The 15,333-nt window shown below is 43.1% G+C and overlaps 1 protein-coding gene across 2 annotated transcripts in view; it reads right to left on the bottom strand.

The window, feature by feature from the left end:
- The window catches only part of col4a5 (collagen, type IV, alpha 5 (Alport syndrome)), a 251,011-nt gene that overhangs the window by 185,331 nt on the left and 50,347 nt on the right, over positions 1-15,333 (bottom strand). Inside the window, exon 1 of one of the 2 annotated variants that reach the window (XM_059651365.1) lies at positions 13,055-13,108. The exons of the other annotated variant lie outside the window; for it this stretch is intronic. The gene's annotated coding sequence lies outside the window, so the exon portion shown is untranslated. Of the gene's footprint in view, positions 1-13,054; positions 13,109-15,333 lie in introns of those variants that run through there. 2 annotated transcript variants of the gene reach the window in all.

Genomic DNA, 15,333 nt, shown 5'->3' with positions numbered 1-15,333 from the left:
ACTTGCATGTCTTCTGCAAACTTTGTTCTACCATTCACCTTACTGACGTCTGCAAATTTTGACACACCATACTTAGTCCCCAGCTCCAAATCATCTATGTAAATTGTAAACAATTCAGGTCTCAACGCTGATCCCTGAGGCACACCACTAACCACTGACCGCCAACCAGAAAAAAACACCCATTTACCCCTACTCTTTGCTTTCTACAGGTCAACCAATCCTGTATCCATGCCAATACATTACCTGTAATACTGTGCAACTTTATCTTATGTAACAGCCCATGGTGTGGCACCTTGTCAAATGCCTTCTGGGAATCCAGATACACCACATCCACAGGTTCCCCATTGTCCACCATGCAAGTAATGTTCTCAAAGAATTCTACCAAATTAGTTAAACATGAACCCATGCTGGGTGTTCCCAATGGGACAATTTACATCCAGATGTTTTGCTATTTCTTCCTTAATGATAGATTCAAGCGTTTTCCCCACGACCAAATTTAAGCTAACTGGCCTATAGTTATCTGCTTTTTGTCTACTTCCTTTTTTAAACGGTGGCATCACATTGGCTGTTTTCCAATCTGCAGGAACCATCCCGGAGTCTAGTGAATTTTGGTAAATAATTACTGGTGCATTTGCTATTTCCCCCATCACCTCTTTTATTACCCTGGGATGTATTTCATCAGGGCCAGGAGACTTGTCTACCTTTAGCCCCATTAGCTTGCCCAGCACTGCCTCCTTTGTGATAATGATAGTTTCTAGGTGCTCACCTGCTATATAACCTTCTTGCTATTAGCTTTTGACATGTTACTTGTGTTTTCTACTGTGAAGACCAACACGAAATAACTGTTTAATGTCTCAGCTATTTCCTCATTCCCAGTTATTAAATTGGCCTTCTCATCCTCTAAAGGACCAATGTTTACCTTCGCCATTCTTTTATGATTTACATACTTATAGAAACTTTTGCTGCCTGTTTTTATATTCTAAGCTTGTTTACTCTCATAACCTGTCTCACTTTTCTTTATCATTTTTTTCATGGCTTTCTGTTGGACTTTAAAGACTTCCCAGTCTACTAGTTCCCCACTACTCTTTGCTTTTTTGTATGTGTTTTATTCAATCTGATACTTTTCTTTATTTCCTTAGACATCCATGGCTGGCTCTCTCTTTTCCTACAGTTCTTCATCACTGAAATATACTTCTGCTGAGCACTGTGAAAAATCGTTTTGAAAGTCCTCCACTGTTCCTCAATTGACCCACCATGAAGTTTTTGCTCCCATTCTACCTTAGCTAACTCTGCTCTCATTCCTTCATAGTCTCCTTTGTTTAAGCACAGGACATAGGTACTGGATTTAACCTTCTCATGCTCCATCTGTATTTTAAATTCGACCATACAGTGATCGCTCCTTCCGAGAGGATCCCTAGCTGTGAGATCATTAATTATTCCTGTGTCATTACACAGGACTGGATCTAGGAGAGCGTGCTCCCTCGTAGGTTTCATTGCATATTGCTCAAGGAAATTATCACGGATGCATTCTATGAACCCCTGCTCAAGGCTGCCATGACCGCCCTGAATTCGAATTCAACAAAACACTGGACGAAGAAGCAAGCCAAATGGTGGCCATGTAACACTTCTGACTTTTGTTAAAAACCCATTTGGTTCGCTACAACTCATTACAACAGGATATCAGCTGTCTTTATCCAATGTGACCCACGTGTCAGTCTAGACCTACAGCATTGTCATAGAAGCCTACAGCATGGAAACAGGCCTTCAGCCCAACTTGCCCATGTCACCCAGTTTTCAGAATTAACCTAATTCCATTTGCCTGTGTTTGGTCCATATCCCTCTCTACCTGCCCCATTCAGGTACCTGTCTAAATGATACTCATCGTTCTCTGTGTATAAAAGACAGCCCCTCTGGGCCCTTTCTGAAGTGGATGACTCTCAACTGCCCTAGTCATAGATGGGCTATGTCCTAATCATCAATGCCCACATCCGGTGAATGAACTCAAAAACAAGTTTGAATCATAGAATCCTGACAGTGTGGAAACAGGTCATTCGGCCCAACAAGTTCACATCACCCCTCCGAAGACCATCCCACCCAGACTCATTGTCCTACCTCTGATTTCCCACGTCTAACCCATCTAACCTAAACATCCCTGGGCACTGCAGAGAAATTTACCCTGGCCAATCCACCTAGCCCACACATCTTTCGACTGTGGGAGGAAAATGGAGTACCCAGAGGAAACCCACGCAGACATGGGGAAAATGTGCAAACACCACACAGACAGTCGCTTGATGCTGGAATCAAACCTGGGTCCCTGGTACTATGAGGCAACAGCACTAACAAATGAGCCACTGTGCCACCAAATTCAAAGTTTTCCAACTACCATGGTAGGATTTGAATGCAGGTCCCCAGCACATTCCCTAGATCTCTGGGTCAACACTCTAGCAACAATACCATGAGGCCATCGCCTACGATAGAGAAGAACGTCCCCATTTCTTCTAAAAGGATGATCCTTGGTTTTTAAACAGCATTCCGCACTCACCTACAACAAACAAAATCTTTTCCACATCCACCCTGATAAGACCGTTCAAGATCTTATAGCTTTCAATCAAGTCACTCCTCACTCTTCTAAACTCCAATGGATTGGAGTTTCTCTAAACTCCAGCCTGTCCAATCTCTCTTCATAAGACAAGCCGTTCACTCCACGTATCAATCTAGAAAACCTCCTCTATTCTGCCTCCAAGAGAAGGCAGTGAAGCTGTCAGACATAACGTAAAATGTGGAGCCAAGAAATGCAGAAGAGGGGCAAGTGATTTCCTACCGCACAGCTATCTTTGCATATCTGCCCAGCAGGACAAATATGTACAGCTGACTCCAGTGGAGATAGAATGAACGGCAGAGTGCAAACAATGGAGCACTGTTTATTGAAAAGGCAGGGGTCTTTTTTTATATATATAAAATACTTTGCTTCTTCTCCTGCTCGAAAGGCAGGGAGCATATTCAGTGCACACAGTTTAAATAGATTAACATGACAGGAGATTAAGGGGAAAAAAAAGGTTTGCTGCATTCAAAAATAAGACATAAAAAGAAGCTGCTGTACGCTGCATTGCAACAAAGACAGTTTCCATGGCGATTATCTGTCCTGTGGATTTTAATTTGAGTTTGGTGTATCTGTGAAAAGCATGATTTGCTCGTTACAATGGGGAGAGAATGCTGGTGATTTTTTAGATATAATCAGGCTACTTTGTGCATTGGACAGGAAGAAGCATGGAGCTTTTGGAAGGAAATTAGGCAGAAAAAACCCAGAGGACGCACTGTATTATAATTTAATAGGGTTTGGACCTTGAGAATTTGTAAGTGTATTAAACTTAGTCAGCATTCAAGTCCTGCCTGAGCAGGATTTAAGGAATATTCACTAAGCTGTGAAAAGCAAATTATGAAGAAAATGACACACTCTTTGATCCCTGTTTGGTTCAGAGTCTTTGGTTTTCAGACGCTGCAGTGGTGGGGATGTCATACTACACTGTAGTGGCTCAGACTTGGGAGGGAACCCTGCAGCCTGGGATCCTGAATGCTACAGGACAGTATTGGTGACAGAATAGTCAGACACACGCGCACACTGTCTCTCTCTCTCTCTCTCTATCACACACACACACACACACACACACCTACAGTATGGGAGCAGGCCATTTGGCCTATCAAGTCCACACTGACTCTCCAAAGGGCATCACACACAGACCCACCCCCTACCCTATCCTGTAATCCTGCTTTTCTCATTGCTAATTCACCTAATCTACACATCCCTGGGCACTACAGAGCAAGTTAGCATGGCCAATCCACCTACTCTGCATATCTTTGGACTGTGGGAGGAAACCAGAGCACCCGGAGGAAACCCACCTAGACATGGGCAGGATGTGCAAACTCCACACAGACAGTTGCCTGAGGGTAGAATCAAACGCAGGTCCCTGGCGCTGTGAGGCAGCAGTGCCACGGGGTCCTCCGGTTTATAAATAGAAGCATTAAGTATGAAAGCAAGAAGAGATGTTATACCTGTGCAAATCATCGGTCAGACCACGTTTGGGGTATTGTGTTCAGTCTTGGGCACCTTATTTAAAGAAGAAAATTAAAGTTCCAGACAGAGCACAAAGGAGATTTACTAAAACGTAAATGAGGGATTTTAGATACAAGGAAAGATTAGAGACTTTGGGCTTATTCCCTTTGAAGCAGAGAAAATTAAGAGCTAACCTTATTGAGGTATTCAAAGTTATGAACAAATTTGACAGGGAAAAGATATACATGGCAGCACTACTGCCTCATAGCACCAAAGACCCGGGTTTGATTCCAGCTTCGGATGACTGTCAGTGTAGAGTTTTCACATTCTTGTTTTGTGTGTGTTTCCTCCCGGTGCTCTGGTTTTCTCCCAAAGCCCGAAGATGTGCAGGTTAAATGGATTGGCCGTGCCAGGAAATTGCTCCGTAGTGTCCCGGGATGTGCAGGCGAGGGGGATTAGCTATGGTAAATGTGGAATTATGGAAATAAGGTGGGATGTGGAATGCAGACTCAATGCCTCTACCTACATTGTAGGGATTGTATGATATTGCTTCCTCTAGTTGGTATGTTAGTAACTAGGGGGTCACAATATCAATCTCAAGACAGCAACAAGTGAGCTGAAAAGAAATCTTTTAACTCAGAGTCATTAGGATTTGGAATTTCCTCCTTGGGAGAGTAATGGAGGCAGATTCCACAGGAGGTTTCAAAGAGAGCTGGATAAATATTTGAAAGTGATGAATTTGGAGGGCTATGGAGATACGGCTGTAGAATGGGGCTAGCTAGGTATCTCCTTCAGGAGCCAGAATGGACACTATAGGTCGAATGGCCTCCTTCTGTGCTGTAAAGTTCTATGATCCTTTACTACAATCAAGTGGTTCGTTAATACACTTCAGCATTCCCAGAATACTTTTCCCAAGCCAAGAGTCTGATAAAACAATGTGGACCTCTTTCCCACTGCAATTCTCTGGTAATCTATTCGGCCCTGAAACTGCTACCGGCCCATCTTCTCTCCCACCTATCCGCTCCTCCCACATCAATAACCAATCCCCACCACTGCCTACCTGCAATCACCAATCAGAATCCCACCTACCTTCCCCAGCTTCACCCCTCCTCTCCCTATTTTATCTTGAAAGTCTCTTCCCCCTTCCCCATTTCTGAGGAAGGGTCCTGACCTGACACATCAGCTTGCCTGCTCCCCTGATGCTGCCTGGCCTGCTGTGCTCCTCCAGCTCCACAATGCTTTACCTGTCTAAAAACATGGCACTTTCAGAAAGTAACCCTGAACGATGATTAAAATGGTAATGAGTTAAGCTTTGATGCTGTTCAGCACCACCTTCCAATCCAAAACCCTTACCAATAATCAACAGCAGCACCTCACACCTAACTTTGTGGGTAGTCTGTTGCTTTTTAACAGCTGTGAACAGAATAAATAAAAGTGACAAGGGCTGAGATATGGATAAATAGTTAGAGCAGCAAAGGCTGTGAGAAGATTAGAATGCTGCAAACTGTTTAGAAATTACTTTAAATTAAAGCAAAATGAGAGACACTGATGTGGGGAAGGAGACTCGATAGCCAGAGACTTTTCCCCTGGGCAGGATTGACTGCCACAAGGGGTCTTAGTTTTAAGGTGTTAGGAGGAAGGTATAGAGGAGACGTCAGAGGGAGGTTCTTCACCCAGAGAGTTGTGAGCGCGTGGAATACTTTGCCAGTGGAAGTCATGGAAGCGGAGTCATTAGTGACATTTAAGCGACTGCTGGACATGCACATGGACAGCAGTGAATTGAGGGGACTGTAGTTTAGGTTATTTTATTTTTGGATTAGAATTATTCCACAGCACAACATTGTGGGCCGAAGGGCCTGTACGGCACTGTACTTTTCTATGTTCTATGTTCTATGAGACTGTTCACTATTCTGTGGTATTAGGGAAATGCAAGTTTTGAAGCAGTGAATGAGATGATGATAATTGACCTGTATGTTAACTCACTATGAAATAAAGCAGTTTGACAACTGGGATCTTAATTTATCTCAGCTAATAATTACATTAAGGGAGCTTGAAGTTGTACACATGCAAATGGGATGAATATTCAATTCAGATTACAAACTGGTAATGATGCCTCTGGATTAGGCTATTGTACACAATAGTAGAAAATACAGAAGCACAGTGACAGTCACCCAGTTTAGCTCTGAGGTGCAATTTAATTGCTAGAATGTATGGAACTGGACAGGGAGGGATGGAGAAAGAGTTGATTTCTCCAATATCAAAATTAAGTGGGTGAGGGTCAGTTTCTGGTCTCTTTCTCTCTCCTCAGTATGGTGGTCTTCAGCTGGCTTACTGTCTATTGACTCTCAGGGCCTCCATTAGTTAAGTTTGTAAATAATAATATCAAAAATAGGATTAATTGCACACCAGCCGACAGTCAACCACATTGCAGAGGACTGGAGTTACTTGGAGACCAGATGTGACAAAGTTGGCTTGATTCGCCCTCTGAAGGGGACAAATCAACCAGTGAATTTACATTTTAATTGAGAGGCCAACCAAGTTTGTTGTCATTTCTTGCCCACAAATTTGTTGAGCTCATTCTTTCGTCATGCTCTGGTAGGATTTCAACTCAAAGCCTCACATTACGAGTCCACTGCCATAGTCAGCAGGCTGTGAGGAGGGTCAGTTAGCTCATGTGGCTAAGTGGCTGGATTTCTTTTACCCAGCCTTTCCCCTTAACTCAAACCATCCATTCCTGGCAACGTCCTGGTAAATCTCTCAACGTAAAACAAAAACATATTCACAGGAATGGGTGGTGGATTACTCCATTTGAAAGGATGACAACTGAGTTTTGAAACTTATGTAGCAAACGTCTCACTCCAGCTGTCTCCATAATACACACAAATGTACATCACAGAATTGTTTGTTCATTACCATTCGCTGGACTTCCAGCAATGGTATGAATGGACAGCATCAAATCAGAAAATTTTTATCCATAATTTATTAGAGAAATGTACATTTACTGTAGACAAGCATCTCTTTTCAACTTAACCGTCAGGAAAATTAGACATAAAACTGCAAGAATTCTAGAGTGTAAAGAGCAAAAATATTCAACGTAACTGAAGTGATCTGCAATGCTGGATTTTTATTTCTTTATTTTTCTATTTTTTGACCCCTAAGAATTTGTTCTTAGGTATCTATAGTGCACCTTTGTATCTAAGACGACGCTGTAACACTGGCAACTTGTAAAGTTTTCACTGCATTCTTACCAATATATGTGACAACAAGAACAGAAAGAATGCAGTAAATCAGGAACAAAAACAAAGTTGCGGGAAAAGCTCAGCAGGTCCGGCAGCATCTGCGAAGAAAAAGTCAGAGTTAATGTTTTGGGTCTGGTGACCCTTCCTCAGAGCTGATATTTTTTTCACAGATGCTGCCAGACCTGCTGAGCTTTTCCAGCAACTTTGTGTGTGTGACAATAAAACTGAGTGAAATTCAAACACTTTTGAGTGTTCCACTTGAACATACTCCCACCCGAAAATATCCAATCCTACCTGTAACTTGTTCCACTCTCTGCACCTTTGTGCATTATTCTGATAAATGCACAGGAGGTGATGTGACCAAAGGCTTGGTAGAAGGGGTGGATTTTAAGGAAGTTTCTGAAAAAGGGCAGGGAGGTGGAGAGCTTCAGGGAGCGAATTCCACAGTGTGGGGTTTGGGCAGCTAAAAACACAGCTGCTAATAGTAAGGTGAGGGCAATGGAAATTACATTATAATGGTTGCTGGACGTGAAATTTTCGTAAGTAAAAGTACTCTTAAAGTATAACACAATTAAGGTAGCTCCTCAGTCATGTCTGTGCCCCTGCTGCGCAGCTATGTCACTCATGTTGAGTGGGTCTCAGAAATTGTGGTTTTAAGATGAGACATGTTAATATTGTAAGCCATCCACTCTAATAGCAGAGCTGAACTGATGTTCTTTTAATTTTTGAAGACAGGCTAAGTAGTAACTTCAGGCTCACTTTTATTTTGGTTTGCAAAGACGTTTCCCCCCCCCACCCCCGGTTTAATTCGATGTGGTCACTCTGGAGAATTGTGCAATGCCAGTTGCCCTCACCCACTAAGTATAGAAGAGAGTGAGACATTGTAGCACAGGAAAAAAATTCCAGATTCAAAGTGTCACACCGACATAACTGTACACAGAACCACTTTCATCACAAAGCAACGTGGGTCGAGTGAACGCCCCACTTAGTCTAACCCCTGGCTTTTAATCTAACCTGACAAGAATTCGAAGGTTAATTTTTTTGAAGCTACTCTATAAACAGTCATGACCTTGAGCAAATCACCACAGAAGAGTAGTTACACTTTCTACCCAGTTCTGCTTTATTGCCTATCTCAAGGATTCCTAAAGCAGATAACCAAGCTGAACAACTCAGCAATTTAGTTTCACATGCCTTTGGAAAATACTTTGCTCTGCATACTCAGTCGAAGGCCCAATGATGTCACCAGCGGTTTTGGTGCTAAAATCCCACCTATGTTCTTTGGTAAAGACATTACTGTGTTCTGGGGTATCAACTATCCTGTGATGCCTCAGACAAATGGTTGTTTTAGGTTAAATCGCAAGACCTGCAGACAAGGTGGAAACCAGCCAATTCTCTCAATACAACACCAAACTGAAACGTTGACTTCTGCTTCTCTCTCCAGGGATGCTGCCTGACCTGCGGAGTAGATTTGCAATCTCCTGCAAGATACTACTCACCATCAAGCAGTTACTGTGACTCAGTGGTCAGCTCTGCTGCTTCACAGCGCCAGGGACCCAGGTTTGATTCCAGCCTTGGGCAACTGTGTGGGGTTTGCACATTCTCCCTGTGTCTGTGTGGGTTTCCTCCAGGTGATCTGGTTTCCTCCCACAGTCCAAAGATGGGCAGGTTAGGTAGATTGGCCATGTTAAATTGCCCGTAGTGTTCATGGATGTGCAGACTAGGTGGAATAGCCGTGGGAAATGCACAATTACAGGGATAGGATAGGTCAGGTCTGGATGGGTTGCCCTTTAGAGCACGGGTGTTGACTCAAATGGGCTGAATGGCCTGCTTCCATGCTGATGGGATTCTATGATTCTTTGGACATTGCTTGATCAATTAAATCCAGACATCTCCACACTTACTCCAGTGTGAGCAGGAAGTTTTGCTTAATGCCCACTCTCTAACTCAGGGCTAACGACACTGAACATAGTACTCGCAGTAGAGGCTGAATGTGAGACCATTCCCACTTCGATGGCTCAGTTCCACACTGGACTGGCTGCATGAAGAGCTTGCACCAAAACCTGTAAGTGGCATTAGCATTGTATCAAATTTAATGCTTCTCACACCAGGCTGTTCTACAAAGGTACAACTTCTAAATATAATGTGCAGTGCCGGAGAGAGGCCCAGCTCAATATCAACCTGATTCCTGTACTTTGCAGGAGAATATGATCTCTGTAATGCTGCCAGAATTCGATTCCAGATACACAACAGAGATTTTTAATAATGTGCGTGTGAGCTCATGTGAATCCTGTCTAGACAAGTACAGCACAGGTGTGGGTTAATGTCAGCTTCATCAACAGCTGAGTTCTTATCAACACAACTCGCTTTGGTGATGTGTATCATTCTTTACAAGACAGTGTACAAATTAACCCTGTTCTGATTCACTCAAGCCAAGTTCCAGGCCATTCCCACAGATACTCTTCCAGCTGCTTCAATGGAAAACCTTTGTGGGCCAGACTGGCCTTGAATCGGTGCATGAAGTAAATTTTCCCAATAGTTCAGCAGGTGTTTCCTTATCCAACTGTGAACTAAACACACAAACCAAGAGATGTTTAGGCTTGATTAGCAATCTTTACCAGGTTAGGTCATCTCGCAGATGGAACGGTTAGGACAGTCGAAAATAGTTTAATTGATCCTGTCAAACAGTGTATCAAATTTTCCACTGAACGTTCCTGGGAAGTGTGTAGGTGATCTATTAAAATAGCCTTGGCTATGTTGCCCCTTACTCTCTGCAAGGGACAGTTCGATATTAGGCTGGATGGATGCAATTATCTTTTTTTTAAGGAGTTGAGGGCTTTCTGTCAGCACAGGCTAACCCTTCCGCGTACAGCAGCATCTCACACTGAAATCATCATTAGCAGATGTTCAAGAACAGTGCTGCAAGGAGACACATGATTTTTCTCTGGTGCATCGGGACATTTACTAAGTCTAACAATAGAACTGGGTTGTTTACAGACTGGGGTGATAAGTGTGTCTCACATCTTCGCACGGTAAAGCAGCTAATTTCTGCAGCATACCTCCCAAAAAAAAAATGGATCACTTGGAAATCACATTTTAAATCTGTTAAAACATGGGATTTTCTTTTGCTCTGACAATACCTGAGTCTTAGCGCCAACCAGGACTGTGGAGGTTAGGGCTGTAATCTTTAGAAAAGATCCAGCCATGATGGTAACAGCTGATCAGAAACCTGACCAATATTTCCACTGTAAATTGCACAGTAAATATTGCTTAACCAACATGAAATGTGCCAGGTGGTTATTTAAGATTTCCTGTCCTTTTTCATTTTGATTATTTATACATTTAATCATACTGTACTGCCAGACATCCAGGGACAGTTGACAAATGCCTCCAAAAAGCTCACTCGATGCAGTTTGTTTAACCTTTTATCCTTTTGATTTACACAGAACATTCCAGCACTGGTCAATTGTTTCAACATGAGCAAGCGAGCACTGCAGCTGTTAATGCCCCGATAGTTCTATACAAATTTTATTGAACTGAGCGCATCATTACATTTCCCGAAAACTAAGACATGCACGCAACCACTTGATTCATATATGTGAAGGCCAGAATATGAAGGGCCCAGCAGATTTGTAAACATATGTTTCTGCTACAGAAGATGGTTCAACCTTTGGTTTCTGTCCACCTTACACATTTTTATTTAAATCAATTTCTATCCATCCATATGACATTGGTTTATTGAATTGAAATGGAATCTGGTTCAATTAGATGTTCAATGGCCATTCTTTTGAATTTGAAAAAGACTCAAATCTTCTGCATTGGTTAGAGTGGTGGCATCCAATCAGTATTTGATACAATTGGGATTTCCTCTTAGTGTTGAACTGGAATGCTAGGGATTTTCTGGGCGACATTTGTTTGGTGAGAAAGACCTCCCTGGTAGAAATGCAACAATTCCCTCCCTGCTGCCTGGGTGGCACAGTGACTCAGTGACTAGCACTGCAGCCTCACAGCACCAGGGGCCCAGGTTCAATTTCAGCCTCAGGTGACTGTTTGTGTAGAATGTGCATATTCTCCGTGTGTCTACATGGGTTTCCATTAGCTGCTCTCGTTTCCTCTCACAGTCCAAAGGGGTGCAGGGTAGGTGGATTGGCCACGCTAAATTTCCCATTGTGTTCAGGGATGTGTAGATGAGGTGGATTGTAGGGGAATGGATCTGGGTGGGATGCTCTGAGGGTTGGTGATGGGCTGAAGGGCTTGTTTCCACACTGTAGGGATTCCATTCTATGACCTCAAGAATACTTGTGGTCAGCATCAAGCATTCTCAGGTAAGGTCACAAAGTGATCTGAATGTACCATTGCAGTATTCAGGAGTGAAAGGGTGCTTTATCAAGGTGAGCCATTAAACACATTTCCTGGCTGTTTCTTTAATTCACCTGCTCATTAAGGACTGTCAGGGCATCATTCAAAGAGCAGCATTCCCTGAGAGGACAGACCAACATTCATTCCTCAATTTACATTACTAAATAAAACACACAGAGAATCTTGCTGCCCTGTGGTCTATCACCCCACACTATCCGATCCTGCCAAAGCGTCATCCAATTAAGACCCCTGTTTGTTTTGTTACTTAATAAGCAGCCTTCAGGCTGTGAGCCTTCAGACACTGAACAGGGCGCTCCTTTTGACCATGTTATGTAGGCAGCTGACTGGTAAATAGAGGAAAAGGCACAAAGGTTAAAGAAAGAACAAAGAAAGAACAAAGAAACCTACAGCACAGGAACAGGCCCTTCGGCCCGCCAAGCCTGCGCCGATCAAGATCCATCTATTTTCTGATGGTCTGTGTCCATTTGCTCCCTGCCCATCCATGTACCAGTCCAAATATATCTTAAAAGACACTAACGTGTCTGCGTCTACCACTTCCGCTGGCAACGCGTTCCAGGCACCCACCACCCTCTGTGTAAAGAACTTTCCATGCATGTCTCCCTTAAACTTGCTTCCTCTCACTTTGAACTCATGACCCCTAGTAATTGAATCCCCCACTCTGGGGAGAAAGCTTCTTGCTATCCACCCTGTCTATACCCCTCATGATTTTGTAGACCTCGATCAGGTCCCGCCTCAAGTAGCCTATGCCTCGAATTGCTCAGTGTAGGTTTTTAAATGTGGAGCACCATCCCTGAAATCCACTTCTAGTTAATAACTGCTCTAAAATCTTTCTATTTGAAAGTTTTTGTTGCAAAGTGTAGGGGCCAAAGTTCCTCAGGAGTTCCACTGATCTCCTACAGCAGTGCGTCTGTTGCCTTTTGAGAGTTTCCAATTTACCTTGCAAGACACTGAACCTCTGCCCAATCCTTTACAAAGTTAACACCAGCAATGGAGAAGAGCTAAGAGCCATGATGTATCTGTGGGGGAACAGCATGCTCACTAAGTTGAGGTGTACTGATAATTGCATAAAGAGTTGTGGGTGTAAGAGCAGATTCCAAGATAGTGAAGCTTCCAAACCCCCCGTCCGCTAAATACAGTGGACTGCACAAGTCGTAATCACTTTCATCACAACAAATCCCCAAATTCCCACAATAATTTCACACAAGATCAAAACCCCATAAATTCAACTTTGATTGTACTTCAATGGGAAGACATTTGAAATACCTTCCACCATGTCATAAACTTTTACAAATTCCTGACTTCGGATTTGTGGATACTGTAACTGGGCAACACAGATGTCATTGGCAATGCATAAATCATCAAAATCACTTCAAGACAATCATCTCACCTGTAAGTGCCAGCACGAAGGAACAAGTGAAGTACCATATCAACAATCTGTCAGCTCTACTCAAATGAGTAATCACCCAGCCTAGAGAAATGGAAAGTGTTGTGGAGTTTATCAATTAATCATGCATGCATGCACCATATTTAGTCAAGGCAGCCCTTTGCTCCTGAGAGACATGTATTTCCTGGGACAGAACCGCACATTTTGCACTGTTCACATACAGCCCACATTCCATTCACTGTTGCATGACTTTCACTGTATCAACAATGTACCGCAGGCATCAGCAAGTTAAAAACTAACCCTTCAAGCCACATCATTTTTCTTCAGACCATCTTGTATTACCATAAAACTGGGCGATATGAGTGACACAACAGGAAACTTCCTATGTGAACACATTTGTAGTAAAATTGTTAATCATCGTGTTTATCACTGATAACAAAAGACTGCTAATGATCTCTCCACAGCAATTAATGACTCCACTCAGTGAACGGGAAACATCTACTACAGTTTTTGTGATACTCTTACTTGATCTAGTCAGTTTCATGGTGTTTGGTTTCAGAGGGGCTAAATTTGGCTTCCCTATCCCAACAGCTGATATAGAAATTGGTTTGGTGGTTTATAACTCTCTGTATTTGGACCTATATGGCAGTCATAAGAAACAAAGTGGCTAATATTAGGCCAGGGTGCCTTATCTGCCTGTTGGTAAAGGTCCTGTATAGGCAACTTGCACCTGGGCCTTAAACAAGCTTTTGGCCTTTTGAAAGTGCCACAACTTGTCTGATGTTTCCTTTGCAATATCATATTCATGGAATCCCTACAGTGTGGAAACAGGGCCTTTGGCCCAACAAGTCCACACCGAACCTTAAAGCATCCCACCCAGACTACCCCCCTGTAACACACCTAATCTATACCTCCCTGAACACTACAGGCAATTTAGCATGGCCAATCCACCTAAACTGCACATCTTTGGACTGTGGGAGGAAATCGGAGCACCTGGAGGAAACCCACACAGACACAGGGAGAATGTGCAAACTCCACACAGACAGTTGCCTGAGGTTGGAATCGAACCCAAGTTGTTGGCACTGTGAGGCTGCAGTGTTAACCACTAAGCCACCTTGCCACCCAAAATTACAAACAAGCTGTATTTCTTCTTGGGTTTTGTAGATTCATGCTGTTATTCTTTCTCTATCTACCTCCCTGCTTTTTGTTCTTTGTTTTAAAGTACTCAAGATTGGTTTAGCGGAGAATTGTAAGATTTTGTTCTTAAATTTACACTGACTCTCCAAAGAGCACCCCACTCAGACACAGAGAGAGCATGCAAACTCCATGCAGACAGTTGCCTAAGGCTGGAATTGAATCCCAGGACCCTACTGCTGTGAGGCTGCAGTGCGAACCACTAAGCTACCATACTGCCTCACTAAGGGACAACTCAACAGCAGTCTCAATATTCACAGCACCCCAGGTAAACAACTTTCTTTTGACCAACATGAGCTCTCATAACACTTTTGTGTGGATGGCTTATCTTCAAGGGCATTTCAATAGCCTGCTGAATTTCAGTGATTTTTCAGTAGTTTTAATAAGATGGCAGCGCAGTGGATTAGTGGTCAGTGCTGCTGCCTCACAGCATCAGGGACCTGGGTTCAATTCCAGCCTTGGGCAACTGTCTGTGTGGAGTTTGTATATTCTACCCATGTCTGTGTGGGTTTCCTCCAGGTAGTTTCTCCCCACTGTCCAAAGATCTGCAGGTTAGGTGGATTGGCCAGGCTGAATAGCCCATCATATCTAGGAATGTGTAGGTCAGATGGATTAACCATGGGAAATGTGAGCTGAGAGGGGTGAGTCTGGGTGGGATGCTCTTTGGAGAACCAGGTTGGACTGAGTGACCTGTTATCATGCTTTAGGGATTCCATGATGAGGGCGCAGATATCAAATCTGTGAAATGAGACTTATTAAGTCACCATATTTGGGCTGATGTAGCCAAATGCAGTCACTTACTCTGCAAAGAATTCCTTGAACAAAAACTTCATTACAAGCTCCTGAAGATGTTCTCCTTGGTGAGGAGATTGCCAAGTAAAATTGCTGACTAATATGTTGTGATATGTCTCATAATTCTGAAAAAAGACAGAGTTCAAAACAGTGTAATCGTTGTTGCAATTTAGGAAATTAAGACATTGCATCATTCCACAAACAGATAAAAGACCAGATACTTATTTTCTTGGCAGCCAGTTGAGGGATAACAATTGGCCAGGATAGTGGGGAGACCTTTCTCAAAGATTGATGTT

Source organism: Stegostoma tigrinum, chromosome 15 (assembly GCF_030684315.1).
Source record: "Stegostoma tigrinum isolate sSteTig4 chromosome 15, sSteTig4.hap1, whole genome shotgun sequence".
Classification (NCBI taxonomy): Eukaryota; Metazoa; Chordata; class Chondrichthyes; order Orectolobiformes; family Stegostomatidae; genus Stegostoma; species Stegostoma tigrinum.
Note: the sequence above shows the minus strand (reverse complement) of the source record. Positions and strands in the feature narration are given on the sequence as shown.